This window comes from Rattus rattus, chromosome 7 (genome assembly GCF_011064425.1).
Source record: "Rattus rattus isolate New Zealand chromosome 7, Rrattus_CSIRO_v1, whole genome shotgun sequence".
Lineage (NCBI taxonomy): Eukaryota > Metazoa > Chordata > Mammalia > Rodentia > Muridae > Rattus > Rattus rattus.
In genome coordinates this window covers 40365673-40378826 of record NC_046160.1, presented here as the reverse complement: position 1 = coordinate 40378826, position 13154 = coordinate 40365673, and the positions used below count along the sequence as shown (strand labels likewise).

At 39.3% G+C, this 13154-nt stretch overlaps 1 pseudogene; it reads left to right on the top strand.

Annotated features, from left to right (window-relative positions):
• Positions 1 to 1666: 1666 nt before the first annotated feature.
• Positions 1667 to 2377, top strand: LOC116905654 (annotated as a pseudogene).
• The last annotated feature ends 10777 nt before the right edge of the window (positions 2378 to 13154 follow it).

The window sequence follows — 13154 nt, the reverse complement described above, 5'->3', positions numbered from 1 at the left end:
ATAGATCACGCTTATAGAGATTACCCAACTCACCATAAAGCTCCCTGAAAATCACTTCCTAGTGAGAAGTGTAAGTAAACAGGCTGAGATATTAAAACAATCATAGCAATTTGAAGTTTTTTTCTATATCCTTTTTTACCAACGGAGCCCGACAAGTTGTTCAAACTCTCTATTCCTTATCAAAAGAAAGATGATAAGGTCTACTACATAAAACTAATGAGACAGCTGAATGTTGGATTCTAAAAGAACTTCTATTTCTAAAATATTCTTTTTAGGGTTATTTTGTTTTATGTCTATGAATACTTTTCTTTCATGTGTGACTGTGCACTACAATGTATATCTAGTGTTCATAGAGGTCACAGAAGGAGTTGGATCCTCTGGAACTGGGGATGAGGGTGCTTGTGATCTCGGTGTGGGTGTTCAGAACCAAACCCAGGTCCTTTGCAAGAGCAGCCCCTCTCCTGATAATGTTGCAGGGAAGTATAGATGAAAGAGAACAAGACCATTTAACTACTCTACAGACAATAATTTTCATCCATATCACTAATTGGTCTTGAATGAAATCACATAGCCCTTTAGATTACAAATTATCAATTGCTATATACATGTGAAGTAGTTTACATTCTCGTAAAGTATCTGACTAAAGTCTGCAATAGTGTGATCAATTTCTTTCTGTCAGGGCTTTTATGACTTGTCAATCACGTCTCTGTTACTTACTTATGTGTCGTCTTGTGTTTTTGGAGTTTTTCATTCTGTGGGTTTAGCTCAGCACAGCACCCTGTGTGGCTCATTAAGTTCTCCATGCTTTATATTGTCTACACAATGGTAAAGTAAGAAAGAAGTGTCAGCAGCGGCAGCAATGGCACAGTGGCAGCATCAGCAACACCAGCAACAGAGCAGAGGCACTTACCAGCAAGAGATGAAGAAAGCAAGCAAGCACACATATTCACCCTTGAGTCCAGGCACAGGTCTATAATAATTCAGTACAGTTGAATTTCTTTTGACAAGCGCTCAATGTGATACACAGCTGTTTGTAAACTAATGACCTAGAGACCCCATAACAAAAACGTTGCCATTTCTTAAAACAGAACAAATTATATTATAAAGTATTATAATTTATAATATATTATATAATCATTTACCACCATTTCTCCTTTCATCAAATGTAATTTAATACATTGGGGAAGTAAGATAAATGTTAGACAAATTTTTATTTTAAACCCACTCCAACTGTTTTGGTTTGGCCCAACAATGATTTGGTATTAATACAGCCTAAAGCCCTGAAAACTGCTCTGCTTCGAAGGATGTTCAATTCTCAAATGTTTCTAAATGTTGCAAGAGCTCAGTTTTAAACAATCAAGTATGGTGAGAAAATTGTTTAAGTGAAGTCACCGTGGACAGCTCCAAGAAGGAGACTGACCAGTATTCAAGACAAATTTTATTGTGAGCTCAGCCTGAGGAAGAGTTCTGGCTTATTCTGTATGTATTGACATTTTAGCTCCTGAGATAGAAGGCAATAAAATATTAATCAATATATTAATCAATCTACCAAAGCAGTGGACACAGTTAAGTAATTTCCACACACAAAATGGGTGAAAGGATGTGACTCTACATTAGCGAGTATCTTCTGGAGATGGTTTGAGAAATACTGTGGTCTGCTATTACCATGGATGCCTACAAGCTGATGCTGATCTGGCATGACAGGAGCACTTGGAACCTAGAGAACAACTTCAGTGGCTGATACAATGCTGATCTGAGCCCGAGGAGTGAAGTATGGTAGTCAACATTGCAAGATGCTGGCTGTGAATTTGACATCTGCTTTACACAGAAGAGAGAATCCGGACCCTCTAGACAGTCCTGGATGCCCTTGATCAGAAGTGACAGCCACTGGTCAGGATATGGCACCTCAATGAGTGACATTATGGTGGTCTAACTGGTTTCAATAAGGCAGAAGCATGCTAAGCATGGTGAGGCACATGCTAAGCATGGAGACCATCTTACAATGTTGCCTCCAATGGAGCCTGGTCATCCCTTCTACAGCAACATCAACAAAGATTTCAGATACACAGACATTACTGAGAACCAGCTACCCTTCTGTGAGAGCCTGAAGGACACCATTGCCAGAGACCTTCTAGAATGAAGGTGGGGAAAAGGTCTTGATTACTGCTATTGCAACAGCCCTTAGAGCATCATCAATCATCTGAAGGGTCTCTTAGAAGAAGATCTTATGGAGCTGAACCTGCCAATGGGCATTCCCATCAACTATGAATAGGACATGACTTGAAGCCCATCAATCCCATGCAGTTCCTGGAAGATGGGGCACCTTAAGTAAAGCTATGGAAGCTGTGGCTGCACACAAGGTAAGGTGAAGAAATGAAGGCAAGGGAGCAGACTCCTATTCCAAGAGAACCCGCCCTGCCTGTTCATGCCTACTATCTTTCACTGTCTGATTCATGTTCCAGCTGCTTGACTCAACCATGTTGGTTCAGAACTCGATTAGGCATAACAACTAAATCCCTTTCTAAAGGAGTGATGTACAATAGACTAAAGCAATACTATGAAGATTGACAAAGACTGAGATGGAGTGAGAGATCTGGGGGATTACTGGTTGCCCAGAGAGATGACCATGCCTTAGGTCACAGAGAAAAAGCAGTTCCCAGAGCTTGGGCACTTTCTGAAAGTAACACTAATGGCTCAAGTTCGGCTGTGAGAAAGAGAGAAATAGCAAAGGTATCTAAGTCTCTACAATCAGAGATCCCAGTACGACTGGGTCTACAGCAAGTAGCAATTCTAATACGGGGTAATTGTGCCTGGAATCTTTAGTCATAGTGGTGAGCACCTTAGCAAACACACTTCCATTTGGAGGCCCTCAGCACACATGTGGCATTTGAGGGAATGAGCTGGATGTGGTTATTGTAGTGGAGATGTGGACAGGACAGTACATTCCCAGATTTTCTTAGCACTTAGTGCTTCTTCTGAGGCATTAATACTAAAGTTATGTGTTATTATTTTGAGATGTTTATGAATTTGAAGTCTCGGTCCCCACTTGGTGGCATGTTTGAGGAGGTTGTAGTGTCTTTACTTGATGAAGGAAGTATGTCATGAGAGGTGGGGCTTGAGGATTTTTAGTCTTGCCTTACTTCCTGTTCTCTTTCTCTGTTTCTTGTGTATGGATGACACAATGTGGCCAGCCAGCTTCCTGTTCCTGCATGAATGCTATGCCTTCCATGCCATTGTGTACTCTAGACCTCTGGAACCATAAGCCCAAACAAACTCTTTCTAAGTTGCTTTTGCCATGATGTTGTATCACAGCAACAGAGGGTAAACCACTACAGATATTTGTGATGAATGTTGTCATTTCATGTACTATTTATTAAATCAGCACATATGCTACTAAACCTATGCATTCCTAGAAATGGTATTCTCCAAGTAGCCTTTGTAACTGCAGGATTCACAATATGTAGAAATATATTCCTGGGCTGAGACCTAGAAATAAACAGACTGAAAGTCCAGAGCTGCCACACTTCATCTCTAAGAACACTGGTGGTGAAGGCACTTCTGGATCAGATTCACTTTAGAGTTAGTGAGTAGGATGAGTCACTCCCCAGAGCCTTGGTGACATGGTCTGTCCTGCTGAGGGCTGGAGCAGAACAGAGAAGACGGTGGAGTTGTTGTCTCTGCTCAGTCCGTGACATCTGTCTTCCTTTGGCTTACAGGCCTTCAAATGTGAACTGAATCTGTTGTCATGGTTTCCAGGTTACACATAGCAGGGCAAGGGTCTTCTTGACCTTCATAAGTATGTGATCCAATACAAATGAGATGATTCTTCATGTAAACAGGCAGATGGACAGGAAACAGGTGCCCTTAGCTAGAGAATACTAATCTAATACTCTAGAGTGGGGCTAATTTCTTACTGAACCCAATGGGGAAACACCATCACAACTTCATCAGCACATTCGAGTGAAAAACAGTTTCTAGTAACAAGTTTTGGCAAAGGATCTGTATTCACACATGTTTGTGTATAATAAGTAATCAAGAGCTTTCTAAAATATTCTTGTTCTTGGTAACTCGCAGTGTAGCTCAATTTTATTCTATGTCAGAAAACTCTTTACCTACTGCCTTTCACAAGGTCCTAACATATCCCAAAAAAGTCTCTCTGTGGCACTGGGAAAGCACTGGGATTTTTTATCTGATACTCATTTGTAGGTCCCACTCAGTGGTGTATGGATGCTGATTTGTTGATTCCTATCTCACACTTTTATTATCCACTTCCATAAAATGAATGACTTCACAATATTCATGGCTTTGATCATAGACACAAAACATTAGGAATACACAGATAAAAGATTTAGTCATTTCCCTCACAAATCACATCCAACCAATCTTGTTTTCATTGTATTTTCAATATGTCCCAATATTTTATAGTAAATAATTGACAACCATAATTATTTTGACCTGCTCCAGTTCTGTTTGTGCTTCTGCGTGTTACTTAGAAGTAACATACAGGATTTTACACCATCAATCTAAATATTTGAAAGTATCTACTTAAAAAGAAAACACACTGTTATTTGCTTATAGTAATATAAAGGAGAAGCCTAAAATTTGTTATATTTTTAATGAAAATGTGTGAAATATATTGCTGGCTCTATAGTAATATACTATAATAGGATATATTACTTCTATAAAGTACAGAAATATTTTCTTAAATTATTTGGTTGCTATGTTTTTTTTCCAAATTCTGCCATATATGAAGTCAAAAATCATCTTAGAATAAAGTCACATTTGGTGCAGGCTGATCTGCTGACAAGGTGAGTTGGAACTTCACCCTGTAAGAGAAAACACAAAGACATACAGATCTTTTCTGTAGATACCATGAATTAATAAGATCTACTTGCAAAACCTGAGCTCAAGCCAGCCATAGAAGAATTCAACAACTCTGTCAAGGTTATGGGCCCTTTCTCTTTTTATTTCTAATCATTTCTCATCAAATCAAAGAAGATTTAAATGCTTGAACAGCACTGGGCAGTCTAAGGAAACAATATATTTCTGATTCCATCTCAGAGTGATTTATATCTGTCCTCATGGTGACCTTACCCTTGAGCCCCACGCTTTTGCCCACACCTGGTGGATGACTCCTCTTTCCTTGGGATCCAGCATGTCAACTACAGTCTGTTCTGTTATGTGTTTCCTCAGTGATAGATCCAGGCTGTAGCATCCACAAATGGGTCAGCGAAAGACAACAGCAGACTGGTGTACATGAGTGGACATCTGGCATGTAGTAAACACATTTGGGAAGCTAATAAACCACTCATTGTGAACTACTCCTGAAATTGATTCTAATACGAGCAGTTGGGGGAGAAATTGGCTTTTAGGAAAGTCATTTAATGTCAGATAGAGTCCTCTCCCACAACCCAGTGAAACTGCTGGGCTGCTTAAAAAGCAAATCTAGCCCCTTTTGATCTGGTAATTAGCTGAGCTATTTAGCCCAGTGAAGGCTGAGCACCAGGTGTTGGGAGAACCATATCATTACCATGATTCGAACCACAAGCTGGTCTAGAACTAACTGGCTTTGCTACTGTAAGAGGAGCAAAGGCCAACTCGTGAATAGTAGTGCTTTTCAGATTTCTCAGCATTGGCTTCAGCACTGGCTTCATTAATATGAAACTAGCATATTACTCCTCTAAGCTTCCTAACAGGACTTACATTAATCATACCAGGGTTAAAAAAATACTAGTTCCCAGGCCTCACCTTTAGGAGATAGACCTCTTACAAAGATCAACATGGAGAGCTCTGTACTTGACTGTGAGATGTTGACTCTGTAACTGAGAACCTCCTGTCTTAGGGCCACCAAGGACATTAGACAGTGTCAGAAAGGTGGCAGAATGATAAAGCAAATGCTGACAGTGCTAAGGGTGGATATCCAAGACGCACTAAAGCTTCTTCGGTGTCTCCTTTCTTCTTCTTTTGTTGTTTGTCAGTGTAATGTGGCCAGTGAGTAAACAGTAAGACATTTAAAAAAGGGAATTATGTGACAGCTATCAATCTTGATGGTCATGAAGAAAGGTAAAGTTTGGAAGAATGTTCTGTTCCATACCCTTAGAAAGACCTTCGGAAAACAAGCATAAATTTTAGAACACAGCATACTTACATCTAAATACTATTTTTGTTACTTAGTAGTTGGATGACATCGGACAAGTTATTTTCCTCACTAAGCCTGGCTTCCTTGTTTGAAAAAAAAATGGGGGATTTTATTACTTGCCTAATTGGATGCTGTAAATAAAGAAAATAGCACACACTTGTGACAACTTCATAACCTCTTTATAGACATGTGTAAATATCTCCAACTCCTGCGTCTGAAGCTAAGAAGAAATGGAAAAATCTAAACCTTCATCTAAAGACTGTGCGAGCCTGCATCTGAAATGCAATCTTGCTATGCCTGAATATATACATTCTAGGAAGTAGGCTTCATGACAGCCATCAGATAATAAACGCAAGAAGAGATAAAACATCCTAATGGGGGTGCTTATTACAGGAAGCAAGGAAATACTGAGACTGGAGCAAGGTTCACCGAGAATCCCCAGGCTGGCAAACTTGTGTTGATCTGCTTGAATGTAAATGGAGGCAATGGTATACTAAGCAAGTTTATAATATCACAGGACAAGTTCTTGAGCCTCAGCACAACAGAAGCTGCAGCAAACCCCAGCACTGGGCACAGAACAAATGCTGCGTGATCACAAGCTCAGGGAAAGCTAGCAAAAGCACAGGGGCTCTGCTGGGAACAAAGCAGAACTTAATCTTCCCTACCCATTCCTTTATGGTTCCAGAGAGAACGACCTTGCTTAATACCTTGTCCTCCATAAAAAGGGGTCATCCTGCGGTCAGATCATAGAAACCCGTGCCCCCTGACACTGAGTCACCAATCTCTGACGAGAAGTGGCAGAGCCTTGCCTGCAATTCATCCACTTAGCTGAAAGCTCCTGCCTTCCTGAGACTGCACACTGCAGTTCTAAATCCCTGTCCATGTTTTCTACCTAGTAAAGCTTAATGGAATTAGTGTGTTATATGGAACAGCATTCATCTTGTCTTGTAATCATTTCTGAATGAATCCAAAGTGTTTTTATAAAACAATTCATCAATGATTAAAATACACTAGAATATATTTATATCTGTTAATAAAATATGATGCACTGTTTATATAATTATAGGCCTTCCTAGGTAGAAAAAACAAAGGATAGAGTAGAAAAGGTGGATGATGATAGATGGTATATAGATAGATGATAAGTAGAGAGATAGATGATAAATATGTATACATAAATATATGTATGAATGAATACACACATTATATATGTATATATTTACATATATATACATAGGTGGGGTGATAGATACAGAGATATTTAGTTAGTAGATCAAAAAAACAGACACAGATTGGCTGGCTGGATAGATAGATAGATAGATAGATAGATAGATAGATAGATAACCAAAGTCTATAGTGATAGAATTCTTTTCTTTGAAGATTGGGAATAATGTAAGTATGTGTACTGTATGTGTACTACATATGACTATGAAACATTGTCTTAATAGTCTTAGTTAGCTAAGGGAGCAAAATAACTAAAGGGCATTATTATTGGAAAGAATGAAAAAGTACAAAAGAGAAAACTGAAAACTGTCATTTTTCATAGATAGCATGATTGTCTAGAAAATGATTCACAGGAACCTACAAACATGTTAGAGAATCAATGGTAAGTTTATCAAGATGAGTGTCAACATCTACTAATCAATAATAATTCTATGTGCTTGCATTAAAATTAGAAAATGAAATAAAAGGAGCATCACTGAAATACCATCCAAAACTTATAACATAAAAGGGGGAAAATTCATTCCAAATTTGCATGCTGAGAGCACTGGAGAAATATGAACACAAGCATGTGATGTCCCTGGAATGTCTGCTTAAGTAAGTGTCATATATTAAAACAGCTTAAATACTATTCTGATGATTACAATTAAATCCCATCGAATGAAAAGCAACTCAAATCAACTTCAGTAGGATTTTGTGCCAAAAGTAGGTGTGTTCATTCCACTATGGACCCGGAATCGCACAGGAAGTTTATTCCACAGTGGACTTGGGATCACACAGAAAGTTAGGAAGAACCATATGATATCAAATCTGTATGCTAGAGCCCTGACCATCAGCCAGTGAGACTAAGAATGAGTAAGTATATTAATCAAGAGAGAAGGGACACAGATGTAATGGGCTCCAGCTGTCTTTCTGAGAAGACACTATTAAGGTCAGATATTAAGATGTTAGAGGGAGAAGGTGGATTGCCCTTATTATTCAGAACTATGAAGTCCAAAAATAGATTCGGGAATGGAGAACTTTATTGTCTAAGAAACAAAGTGATTCTTAGTTAATAGAATATTTCCAAAAGGTCATTCAGCACCTCACCTCCACATTCAAGTTAACTCTAGGCAGGTCATGGACCTGGGTGTAAAACCCAAAACCTGAAAATACATAGATGAAAGCAAAGAAATCATATCATTATTTGAGCGTAGTCAGATCTAATTTTATAAATTCATTTAGATACAGTTTAGTTAATAGATATATAGTACCTAAAGTATGATTCACAAAAGGCAAATGAAGCCTGGAGAGACGATAGCTAAGTGCTTAAGAGGACTGGCTGCTCTTCCAGAAGAGTGAAGTTCTGTTCCCAGCTCTCAGGTCAGACACCTCACAAATCACCAGCAATTCCTTGACACCTTTGTCTGGATCCCATGGGCACTAGCATATACATGTGCAAATATGTGCTCCCACACATAGTTCTTTAATTTAAAAATTAAATAAATTCTTATAAAAATCGAGAATGTCTACTCTTTAAAAGAGAGATGGCTCAGCTGTTGAGAGCACTTGTTGCCCTTCCGGTTCTGTTCTGAGAATGTTTATTAGGCAACTCAACTACCTACAATCTGACTCCAGGGTCTCCTCACCAATACTCTCCAGAGGGTAGCGTGTCATGTAAAATGCCGTGTCTCTACTCCTCCAGTACCACTATGCTTGCGTTTTAATTTGAAGGGCTCTCCAGGCCAGTGAGTACTACCCACCCAGAGACAAGTCACCTTATACTCTGCTTCTCTTTTTTCTTAAGCAGTAAGTGAGCTGTGTTTTCTATTCATCAAGGTTAAGTCTTGGTCTATGATTTCCACAGGCATACCATGATACATGTGTGCCATCTTCAATTAGAGCACACATACCCATGTATACACATACACAAAATACATAAGTTAATGTAATAAAATGTTCTTAAGCATTGTACAACAAAAACACCAAGTGTCAACAATGCCCAATGAAAATAAATAAAAAGAAGCAAAATGTTCTGTCGTAAAGTGAGAGAAATAAATAGATGTTAATTTATACCTAGAAATCATGTTCATATAAATATTCAGGATTTTGGGAGAGAGTCTTTACCTCTTTCCAACAAGATTGCAATGAATTTTGCTTTTAATACTTTAAACTTGCAACCTTGCTGGTGTTGTCCTGTGAGGAACTTTATCAAATGTCTGCAAAAGCACAGGGACAAGCTCTACGATAGACAAGAAGTGCCCTGTGTATACAGTGTCTGAAGCATCCTGGCTGACTTCAGATAGTGTCTCTGATGAGTTTGCAACTCAAACACTGTGTTATTTAGAACTGAAGCCCCACTCGTGTTTTCCAGACGGCGAGACACCCCACAAAACACACAAATGTATTTGGAACATGAGTTTTTTTTCTTAGATTTTCAACTCATCTTTACAACTGCACATGGGACACACCTGCACTTTTCCCAGGATCATCATAATCACATTCCCAATTGTCCTTCTCTTGTGCGTGCCTTTACACCACGGACTCTGACAGTGGTGCATTGTGTCTTTGACTGGGGCATAGCATGGTGTCCTGCCAAATGGATCTATGTGTCCTTTACAAACGGTTAAAGATCTTCCTGCGAATGGTATCCTGCAAACAGCTGCCTTCCATGTCAAAGCTCCAGGATCACTTTCAGGCTGTCCAGACAACAAGCCTCTGTGCATCTTTTCTTTTCCTGGGATAGCCAGATAACACTTAAGTGACACAAAGATTCCCTCCCGGGCTATATTACCTAGAGATGAATAAAACTCAATACATTATTGTAAACACTGAGATGTTCTGATTTTGACAGTGGGAGGGCTTCAAAGTGAAGAACGGGAACAAGTGACGGTAAAATGAGAGGTTGGCTGCAGTGAATGGAGAATCTATCTGTAGAACTCCGCAAGCATTGTGTGAGAGAAGGATGCCTTCATGACACAAAAGACTTGCACTGGGAGTCTCCTCAGATCTCAAGACAAAAATCATCGCTATCAGGCCACTCTCTGGTACAATGCACCTGGCCACTTCATACCCAGGAGCCAAAATGGACACTGTCTTTAAAATCAGTTTATTGTGGACCTGTATCTATATACCCCCAAAGCTTTGTGACTGCTTACTAAACCTCATATACTGTTTGACTTCTCCTCCTATTGTATCTGCACTCCATACTCTTTTCATTTGTTTCAATGATGAGGCCTGACCTACTTGCCTACCTGTCTGTGATGTCCCAGACAGATTCTTAGTGTGTTAATGCCGTGGTATGCATCTACAATTTCAGCACTCAAGAGGCTAAGGCAGGAGGCTAGCAGCAAATCTGAGGCCAAATAGCCTATTCAGAGTGCCAACCAGATATATCTATACAACAAGACCATCTCCACACCTCCTCCCCAGATTGAGATTATAAATGTGACAGACTATCATTCTTCTCGTTCGGCTGCAACTAACTCTTCCTTGCTGTATGCTTAGTTCCGTCCCTGACTTTAGTCCTGAACTTGTCAGTCACCATGAAAGTTTTCAGCTATCCATACTTAATTTGCAATGTTAGAGATTGAATCCAGGGCCCCTGTGCGTAATAGACAAGCAGCCTACCACCACGTTATTTCTCTAGTCCCTTAATTCATGTATTTATTAAACTATAATAACCTCTCCTCCATTGAGATAAAAGCACCAATATAATGATATTTGATGTTAATTCGCAAACACAATTTTTGTAAACACTGAGATGTTCTGATATTGACAGTAGGAGGGCCTCAAAGTAAAGCATGTGGTGGTTATTTTCCACAATAACTATCATGTAAATGAGTAACTCAATGAATTTGGAATCCATAACAAAGCATCACTCTGGCTTTCAGGACCTGAAGACAATTAGTGCTCATTCTGCTTAGTGATCAAGTAGGAAATGGACAAAGAAAGCTTAGGACATGCAAAGGCCTGAAACTAATGACCAAAGAGTGACAATCTGAGTTTCCCCTGCTGCCTTCAGTCCACACAATTCCTTTGTGTCACAGGCATGTGAAGGGTAAAATCTGGCATAGCATGTTGGTCTTATTCATATGTGCTGTGTTAGTCAGAGTTCTCTGGAGGAGCATGTATATCTAAGAGGATATATCTGCACTTAAAAGGAAATTATTAGACTTGCTCATACAATATCATCTGATAGTCCAACAATGACTGTCTCACACTGAAGAGAGTGAAAACTTGCTAACTTCTGCCTATGAGACTAAATGACCCCTCAGTGCCAACCTGGCACTAATGAATTAGAGAATTCCTAGAGATTTACTGGTCTTCATACTGCACTGGAAGGATTAAGAAGATAGGTGCTGATAATTACAAAGAACTGGGGCAGCATCCATGGCAAAAAAGTAGCAGAGGAAACTGCCAGAAAGATGACAACGCGATATGGCAAAAACAAAACTTCTATTTCTCAGCCCTCCTTTGATCTGCAAGAGGCCTGACAGGTTCTACTCACATTTAGGGTGGGTCTTTTTCTCTTCAGACAACCTAACCATAAACATGCACAGCAGCTTGCCTTTTCATTGATTATAATCCCAGTTAACAACAAATTTATCCAGTGCATCGCCAAGAAGTGTGCAGCAACCTGAGGTCATTGAGGACAGAGAGATCTCTCATAGGACAATACCACTCAAACTGTGACAGAAACTCTGAGTCACAGATGGATGTCTAACGAATGCCATACACACTCTCACCACTGCTGTGCAGCACCAGAAGTCCAAAGCAATAAATCCAAAACAAATAATTTCTCTCTAATCATTGTCTCTAGCACTTTATTTTTAGTTGAGAAGAACTGACTGAGATGTGAGTGAACTGGAACAGAAAATGGCAGGTTCATTTGATTTTTTTTTTCAATTTATAAACTTTTAAAAAATGCTTGTGGGCAAAGAAACATGACCACCTCTCCAAGCTGTTCACACAGAAACAAAATGCCCTTAGAAAAATAACAGGAAATGTTGTCCAAGCATGGATTGGAATCATTTTTAAAAGTAATTTATTTTGCTCTTTGATATTCTCATATAAAACATATCTTGATCATATTCACCCACAAATTTTCATTCTTACTCCCTTTAGACCTTTAGATCACCTCAAACTATCCTCCTCCCGTTTTCATATCCTATTCATCTTCATGCGGCAATGAGTGCAAGTAATGCTAACCATGAATGCATACACACACACACACACACACACACACACACACATATGTTGAAACACCCACTTATAAGCTTATATTTTTCAAAACCTACTTTAAGAAGGGTTCTTAAATGCTATAATGTCTGAGCCAGCCATTAGAGTCAATGCAGGAACCATGACTGGGAGATGATTATAGGAAAGGCAGAAAGAATATTAAAGAGACAGAATATAGGAGGACTGCTGGTTAATACCTTGCCAGCTAGCAAGTGCATTTTCTCAGTGTCTTTTAAAGGCAAGCAACACAAAGCATGACCAATTCCAGGAAGATAAACAATGACCACAGATGCTTACACAGTGAGTTTATGGAACACAGTATCTGTGTTTAACTAAGGCCATTTTCTTCAGGCTAGGAGTTGCTCCAGGACTTATGCATAAGCAGAGGAACTTTGCAGGGTACAATGTACATTTTAATTAAAAACAAAAACAGATGTTGGCAGAATCTATCATGATTAATCACAAGCAAGGAGTCAAAGTTAACTCCGGAAGTGCTCCCCACATGTCCCCCTTTTTTATCTATACAAGCCAAAGCTGTCTCCGCTATTGGTGCAGAAAGACTGCCTGTCTTAAGCAT